This window comes from Silene latifolia, chromosome 10, assembly GCF_048544455.1.
Source record: "Silene latifolia isolate original U9 population chromosome 10, ASM4854445v1, whole genome shotgun sequence".
In the NCBI taxonomy this organism is placed as follows: Eukaryota; Viridiplantae; Streptophyta; class Magnoliopsida; order Caryophyllales; family Caryophyllaceae; genus Silene; species Silene latifolia.
The window spans coordinates 64,445,897-64,454,754 of record NC_133535.1 but is presented as its reverse complement, the minus strand read 5'-3'; the positions used below and the strand labels follow the sequence as shown (position 1 = coordinate 64,454,754).

Sequence of the window (8,858 nt, the reverse complement as noted above, 5' to 3'; positions counted from 1 at the left end):
CTGCGTTTAACGTCTTTCTCTTGAACATGTTAGCATGTTGGTCGCTTTCTCTTTCACTCTCGGTCTAGCCGAGGCGTCGGAATTGCGCTTCCCAACTGCCGTTGTGAACATGTTAGCGTATCGGCCATTGTGTCCTCTGCCAGGCCTTCGATTGGCCGAGGCGACTAGAGGTTACGGCGCGACAGCGTATGTTAGCGTATCGACCGTTGTGTCCCCTGCCAGGCCTTCGGTGGGCCGAGGTGACTAGAGGTTACGGCGCGACAGCGTATGTTAGCGTATCGACCGTTGTGTCCCCTGCCAGGCCTTCGGTGGGCCGAGGCGACTAGAGGTTACGGCGCGACAGCGTATGTTAGCATATCGACCGTTGTGTCCCCTGCCAGGCCTTCGGTGGGCCGAGGCGACTAGGGGTTACGGCGCGACAGCGTTCGTATCTGTCAACTGCGCTGGTAGTGACTGCCATGGCGTCTACTTCTTGGGGTGACTTCCCGGCTTGGGCCGTGGCGTCTACCTCGATATGACTGCGGAGGGGATAAACACTTTGATGGAAAAATTGGGTGATTATTCATTAGATGTAAACATGCGTTGGGGTGCCAACAATTGTTTTGGACACCTCCGCCGCTACACAAAGTACTTCCTGAGATTGTCAGTGTTCCAATGGCTCATCAAAGGCACACCCTCCATGTCGGTCAGCCAGTATGTACCCGGCCTCATTTCTTCAACCACTTTGTAGGGACCCTCCCAGTTGGCCGTTAGTTTACCATGAATGTTTCCTTTGTTGGTGGCGGCCGACTTTCTTAGGACTAGATCCCCTACTTTCAAATCCCTTTTGTGGACTCTCCGGTTGTAAGCTCTTCTCATTCGGTTTTGGTATACTGCCAAGTTGAGGCGTGCTGTATCTCGGCTTTCTTTGACCAGGTCTAGAGAGGTTCTTAAGCCTTCCTCATTTTCAACCGGGTTAAAGGTGGCCGTTCTGAATGTCGACACCGTTGCTTCAATTGGCAGGACTGCTTCGGACCCGTAGACTAAGTGGAATGGACTGTACCCCGTCGCTTCTTTCTCCGTGGTTCGCAGGGACCACAGGACGCCGGGTAGTTCATCGGCCCATCTTCCCTTTAGGTCTTCAACTGTCTTCTTCAAACCGTTGAGGATTGTTTTATTGGTCGCCTCCTTTGTCCATTGCTCGTGGGTGGCAGACGGAGGAGTATGCAAATTTGATACCAAGTTCCTCCAGCCAGCTCATTATTGTGTCACTCCAAAACTCTCAGCCGTGGTCGAATACCATGACTTGGGGTAACCCAAAACGAGTTATGACATTTTCCCAGATTACCTTTCTTACGGTCGCCGTCGTCTTCGCAGGTACTGCTACAGCTTCAACCCATTTGGTAAAGTAGTCGACGGCGACAATCAAGAACTTTCTTCCGCCGGATGCCGTTGGAAATGGCCCTAGTAGATCCATCCCCCCATTGTGCAAAAGGAAGGGGACTAAGTACCGGCTGTAGGTCTCGGGATGGCGCATGTATCACTGGAGCATGCATTTGACAGTTGTTGCACTTTTTGGTTTTGGCTCTAGAATCCGCAAGCATGGTGGGCCAGAAGTAGCCGACTCGGAGAGCTTTGTGGGCTAGTGTTCTTGCCCCCATGTGATGGCCGCAGATGCCTTCGTGAATTTCTGTCAATATTAGCTCCGCGTCGGCTGGGCCGACACATTTCAAGAGTGGCCTCGTCACGGACCTCCTGTACAATTCCCCTTCAAACACCAAGTACCTTGCTGCGATCCTCTTTATCTTCTGCGAGAGACTGCGGTCCTCCGGTAATTCATTTGTCAATTTGTATTTCATTATCGGAGTCATCCACGTCGTCTCGCTCTCTATGTTACCCACCATGCCTACGGCCTCAGTAATGCTCTTGGCATTCCTGATGTCCACCAGCACGGTTCGGCTGACATTCTTGATGGTTGAACTGGCAAGCTTCGAGAGAGCGTCGACTCGGTTGTTCTCAGACCTGGGAATGCATTGTATCTGAAAAGATTTCAACTTTGAGGTGTCAGCTTTTACCCTTTCCAGGTATCTTACCATTTCGTCGTCTCGAGTCTCGTACTCTCCTCTGATTTGATTAGCCACTAAGAGTGAATCTGTTTTCAAAATGATGTGCTCCGCCCCGGCAGCCCTAGCTAGCTCGACTCCTGTTATCACCGCCTCGTATTCGGATTCGTTGTTTGAGGCCGAGAAGGTAAATTTCAAGGCGTACTCAAACTCGTCCCCGTTTGGGCTGATGATAAGTATCCGGCTCGAGTGTTCGTCGTGGAGGACCCGTCGGTGTATACCTCCCATACTCCGGGGTTTTGCTCTTCTTGGTATGTGCACTCGGCCAGGAAATCTGCAAGTGCTTGTCCCTTTATCGAGGGCCTCGGCTTGTATTGAATGCCGGAGCCGGATAGCTCTACCGCCCATTTGATGAGCCTGCCGGATTGCTCAAATTTTTCCAATGCTTTCTCCAATGGCTGGTCGGTTAAGACCGTCACGGTATGTGCGTCGAAGTAGGGTTTCGATTTCTTGCGGCGACGACGACAAAGCAAAGGCTGCTTTTTCAATCGCGGGTAATTTCTCTCGGCGGGCAACAACGTATGGCCGACAAAGTAGATTGGTCTTCTTTGCTTGTCCTCTTCTCGACGACGACAGACCGACCGTGGCCGAGGTAATCGCTATGTACAGATATAGCGTCTCCCCAAAGATCGGCCTGGACGGGGTTGGGAGAGTCCGAAGATGAGCTTTCAGTTGCTTGAAAGCGTGCTCGCTCCTCCCCAGTGAAGTCTTTATTCCCCTTCAACACCTTGAAGAATGGGGTGCTCTTGTCGGCCGACCGAGAGATGAAACGGGCTAGAGCCGCCATCCTCCCGGTCAACATCATAACCTCTTTTCGATTCCTCGGCTCCGGCAGGTCTAGGATTGCTTGGACTTTGTCTGGATTGGCATCAATTCCCCTGGCGCTGACAAGTACGCCGAGGAACTTACTTGCCCGGACACCGAAGTTGCATTTCATTGGGTTGAGCTTCATCTTGTATTTCCTTAGTGAACAAAATGTCTCGTGTAAATCGCCTAAGTGCTCATTTGTCGGACTTGCTTTTTACAATAGCATCGTCGACGTAAGCCTCAATGTTTCGCCCTTTTTGATTTTGGAACACTTTGTCCACCAGCCTTGTGTAAGTTGCGCCGGCGTTCTTCAAACCAAACGGCATCATTTTATACATGTATGTGCCGTTAGCGGTGATGAATGCGCATTTAGGCATGTCTTCCTCAGCCATGAATACCTGATGATACCCTGAGAAGGCGTCCAGCAGGCTCAGCATAGTGTAGCCTGCCGTCGCGTCAATTAAACTATCTATTCGAGGCAAGGGATAGCAATCTTTGGGGCATGCTTTATTAAGATTGGTAAAATCTACGCACATCCTCCACGCCCCCGACGACTTCCTCACCATTACAACATTAGCTAACCACTCAGGATAAGTACAAGGCATGATAAAGCCCGCCGCCAGTAATTTATCTACCTCGGCTTTGATGGCCTCATCCTTCTCGGCTGAGGAGTTCCTCATCCTTTGCTTGACAGGGCGAGCGGTGGAGAGTACGTTCAGCTTGTGAACAATTACCTCCCGGCTCACGCCTGGCATCTCGGCCGCTGAGTAGGCGAAGACGTCTTTGTTTCTCTTCAGCAGGTCTAGGAGAGCGGCCCTGAATTTTGGCTCCAGGTTAACACCGATAGTTACGGTGCGCCCTGGGTCAATTTCCACCTCTTCAGTCTCGGCCCCCTCGACCATGCCGACAGTTGAATCCATGAGGTCGCCCTCCTGTTGTAAGGATGGGCTCTTCCCCTTCTCTGACTTTTTTGCCACTTTGAGGGATTGCATGTTGCATCCTCTGGCAGATATCTGGACGTTGACCACCTCGTCCTTCTCGTCCTTGGAGACGAGCTTATGCGCTTCCCCCCGGTCCGAGACATACATCAGTGTCAGGGCCCGAATGGACATTACTGCGTCGGCCTCGCTCAGAGTGACTCGGCCTATGAGAACGTTGTAGGAGGACGAGCCGTCAATGACCACGAACTCAGCTAAGACATTCTTAGCCGCATTCCCCTCGCCGAACATCACTGGCAGTCTGATCGACCCCAGGGGTACCAGGCCGACCCCGGACAAGCTGTATAGCGGATTGGCGCAGGGGCTCAAGTCTTCAACCTTCAGACCGAGGTTGAGAAAGCACTCCCTGAACATGATGTTCGTGTAGGCGCCTGTGTCAATCAGGCACCTCTTGACCAGGTGGTTGGATATGTCCAAGTGGACTACGAGTGGGTCGCTGTGAGGGGCGATGACTCCCTCGTAGTCCTTCTTTCCAATAGTCATGTCGGGGATGTTGGAAGCGGGGATCGCTGTTTTGGGCACAAAGTTGATGGCCCGATATGGCTCGTTCAGTGCCGTTTGTGCCCATGAGCGGACCCACCGTTCTCGTTGCCCCGATGACAACATGGATTACTCCTATCCGTTCAAAGACGGATTTTTATTCGACCGCCGCATCGGTCTTTTGGCCTTTGGCGACATATTTGCCGAGGCTCCCCTTCCGGACAGCTCTTGATGGCATTCTTGAGATGCCGAGCGATTTGTCGATTAAGTGGCCGGTGTGGCCGTGGTACTCACAAGATCTTGGCTCGTGTCACCGTCACTCCTCGGCCGGGAGGCCTTTCCCACTTCCTCGACCCTCGTTCTTGCTCGGGCGAATACCTCGGCGGCAGACACGACCTGTGGGGGTGTGATCATTGTACCGCTTCGGTAGTACATTTCGAACTCCTCCCGGCGCCCGCCGAGTTTCGCTCCCGGCGGACTGTCGGATCGTGACCTATTATTGTCACGGCGTCTTTCATCCGGGTTGTCCTCCTGGCGGCTCTTACTCTCGAGTGCCGGCCTCGCCGGGCCTTCCTGTGTTTTGTGGTAGTCCTCCACCTTTATGGCCTGGTCGGCCATTTTCCTGGCGGAGTCTAGGTTCAGGCCACCGCACTTGATGAGCTCATTTTTTAAGTCTCCTCTCGGGAGGCCTTTCATCAGTGCGAAGGCCGCCAGTTCGCTGTTCAGCTCACGAATCTGCTGAACCTTGGCGTCGAACCTCTTCACATAACTCCGGAGAGACTCGCCTCCCTCCTGTCTGATAGTCAGGAGGTCCGATGTCTCAACGGCCCTCCTCTTATTGCAAGAATACTGGGCTAAAAATATGTCCCTTAGGTCGGCGTAACAGTATACCGACCCATCGGGTAGCCCCTTGTACCAACTTTGTGCCATCCCATGCAGAGTCGTAGGGAAGACTCGGCACCAAACCTCATCAGGCTGCTCCCACACCGACATGTGAGACTCGAAAGCCTCGGCGTGGTCGGTTGGGTCGCCTTCTCCTTTGTAAGATATGGGTGGCAACTTTAGCCTGGGCGGCACCGGGACCTCTAGGACGTAGGCGCTGAGGGGTTGTCTGACCACGTGTTGAACGACACGCGGCGTTCGGCTCCTCGCATCCCTAGTTCGGCTCCTCTCCCCGTGGCGGGAAGGGCTTCTTCTCCGACTCTGGTGAGTCGGGCTTCTTCTCCGACTCTGGTGAGTCGGACTTCTTTCACTTCTCTGGGGCAGGCCTCGTCGGTGCTGCGGTGACACAGTCCTCCCGCGAGTGCGGGAAGGACTCAGGTCTACCACTAGCACTCTGGGCTCCCCCGGCGTCTTGATAGGGCCAGCTTCTTCCAAAGTGCCCGTTCAAGTCTCTTGGAGTCACATTTCGGGGCCCTGGTCTCCGGACGGGTTCCGCCGCTCTTGTCGGTGTGACAAAGTGTGAGCCGGCGTACTACCAATTAGGTCCGTAAGTAGCTTCAATTTTTTCGCATCAACCACATGTCCCATGATGGTGACCTGGTCGGCGTGAGCGTGGCGTATCTGGTATTATTGGCATCCCGTACTCCGGTTGAATTACCCGGCCGGTGGAGGGCTGCGCAACTCCAGAATTGTGGACGGTATCATCTTGGTAGAACTCGGTTTCGTCAGTCACGAATACCTCTTATTGTTTTGACATCTTCTTAGCTTTTTGGGTGGGTTTTTGTTTTGTGTTTTTTTTTTGTTTGGGAATGAATGTGACTAGCTTCTAGTATCTTTCCCCACAGACGGCGTCAATTGTTCCGGGTGTAATTCCAGAGCAGTTATTTGTTACCACCCGTGCTTGTAGAATGACGTCTTTGATTGAATCCTCCTCGCGGTCTCCTGAAACGATGAACAAACTGAGGGCTTGGCTTTGGACCGAGCGAACTCACTCCGACGCTCAAGTCAGTAAACTTAAAGAGATAAGTTGTTGTTACTTAGCGAAGTATATATTGTAGAGAGAGAAGGAAGATATTACCAGATGAATAGTGATTCTTAGGTTAAATTGTGGATCCTCTCCTCAATGAGGGTTGAGGAGTATTTATAGACTTTCACCTTTTGTCACGTAGTGGCCAAGTGGCCAAGTGGCTAGCAGGTGGAAAGACTGATCTACCCTCGGCCGAGGGACCCATGGCAGGCCGGCGGGCCCTGTTGACTCGCCGCCTAGGGGTCTTGGATATGAGTTCGCGGATATGTGCCCCGAGGCACAAGAGACAGGCCGACAGGCTGCGTCGGTTAGGCTGTCTAAGTCGTTGACTTGTTGTGGATATCTTTGACCTTGCTCAATGTGTTGACTTGGTCAGCGGGTGCAGAATATGCCCCATCAGTTTCATAGCCTCCTTTCAAGGTGAGCATTTTGTTCTTCACATCTATTACTGCTCCGGCGGTATGCAACAATGGTCTTCTCAAGATGATCGGGATATAAGCATCTTCTGCCATGTCTAAGATGACAAAGTCAACGGGAATGAAGAACTTCCCCATCCTAACCGGTACATCCTCCAAAACTCCTATGGGCTTCTTTGTAGAGCGATCCGTCATTTGAAGCTTCATGCTCGTGCACTTTAAGTCTCTCATCCAAAGCTTTGCACAAAACGAGTAAGGCATCACGCTTACACTTGCTCCAAGGTTACATAGCGCATTTTTAAATGTTGTATCACTGATTGTACAAGGGGATAGGGAAACTCCCAGGATCTTGTAACTTTAGTGGTGAAGTACTTTGTAGGATAGCACTAGAAGTGTCGGCAAAAGCAATTATTTCCATTCGACCAATGGATTTCTTCTTTGTGAGGATATCCTTCATATAATTGGAATTAGCCGGCACATGGGTAATTAACTCGGTTAAAGGAATAAAGACCTCCAAATTCTTCACGATTTCCATAAATTTCCTGAGTTGCTTATCCATTTTAGGCTTCATTTGTCGACATGGAAATGGTAACCTAATGACAATAAGCTCTTGTTCAATCTTCTTCTTTATCTCTTCTTTTTTCTTCTTCTTCATTGATTCACTTTCATCATTGTTCACACCCACCACCTTCTCACCGCTTTTCCTTGAAGTACCCTCATCACTCTTTTCTAAACCTTTGTCATCTATCTTGCTCCTCAACTCAACAATAATCTCGCACCATAGGACTCTCATATTGGGTACCACTTCTCAAATGGATAGCATGAGCTGTCTCATTTCTTGTGGGTGGATTATCTTGAGGAGGTAATTGCCCTTTTTGTCTTTGTGAGCTTGATGAGGCCATTTGAGACATTTGAGTCTCCAGCATCTTACTATGTGCAAGGATATTGTTGATGGTAATATCTTTTGCTTGGCTATCTTTTTGCATTTAAGCAAAGAATTCTTGTTGGTTCTTTTGCATTTGTAAAACCGCTTTTTGAACATCGAAGGTTGGGTCATTGAGGTGGTTATATGAGGATTGGTTGTATGACGGTTGGTTTTGGAATCCTTGGTTTTGACTATAAAAAGGTCTTTAAATAGGATTTCTCAATGGAGGTGGGATGTATGTTGGTCGTGGGTTTTGAACATTTGGACTTTTATATGAGAGGTTTGGGTGGTACTTGGTGTTTTCGTTGCAAAGGTTTGAGTATGGGGTACCATTATTGTATGCTAGAAAAGCATTCACTTGTTCATTTGTCCCTCTACATTCTTGTTGATCATGTCCCAAAGTTCCGCAACTTTCACAAATTCCACTTGGAATAAATGGCGTCATAGCCATGCATTAACGTGATGGACCATTTGTTGCTTGGGTCAAGTTGAAGCCTTCTTCACTTCCTCTATGGCTTGCTTGAACTTCAAGTTCATGGTATCTATGTGAGAACATAATTGAGCACCAAATTCGACATTAAGTTGTGTCAGGAATCAACCTCATGTCGGCCTACTCTACTAGCTTTTCGAGGTCTACTATATTGAGAGCTATGAGTAGCTATCTCTTCAATTTTTGCTCAAGTTTGGTTGTCATCAACTTCGGTGAACATATCATTTGAACCTATGTTCAAAACATTTCTTGAATATTCATAAAGTACATTCCAAAATTGTTGAACTAGAAACCATTCAGTAAGACCATAATGAGGACAAGACTGGCAAATAGCCTTAAAACGTTGCCAAGCTTCATATAGTTATTCTTCATCTCTTTGCTTAAATCCCGTGATTTGAGATCTAAGCATGTCAGTCTTCTCCGCTGGATAGAATTTCTTGTAGAAAGCTAAGGCTAACTTTTCCCATGAATCGATGCCAAGAGTAGCTTTGTCCAAACTCTTTAGCCATTGCTTTGCGGCTCCTATCAATGAAAATGGAAAGAGCACCCATCGTATTTGATCTTGAGTCACACCCGTTTTAGAGATAGCTTCACAAAAATCACAAAAGGTCTCCATGTGAAGATGTGGATCCTCACTTGGCATCCCTTCGAATTGGCTTCTTCCAACCAAT

The 8,858-nt window shown here is 49.7% G+C and overlaps 1 non-coding gene across 1 annotated transcript; it reads left to right on the top strand.

Moving 5' to 3' along the window:
- The first annotated feature begins 8,489 nt into the window (after positions 1 to 8,489).
- LOC141610335 (small nucleolar RNA R71) lies at positions 8,490 to 8,596 on the top strand. Its single transcript, XR_012528238.1, has one exon. It is a non-coding gene; the product is annotated as a small nucleolar RNA R71 (small nucleolar RNA).
- Positions 8,597 to 8,858: the final 262 nt, after the last annotated feature.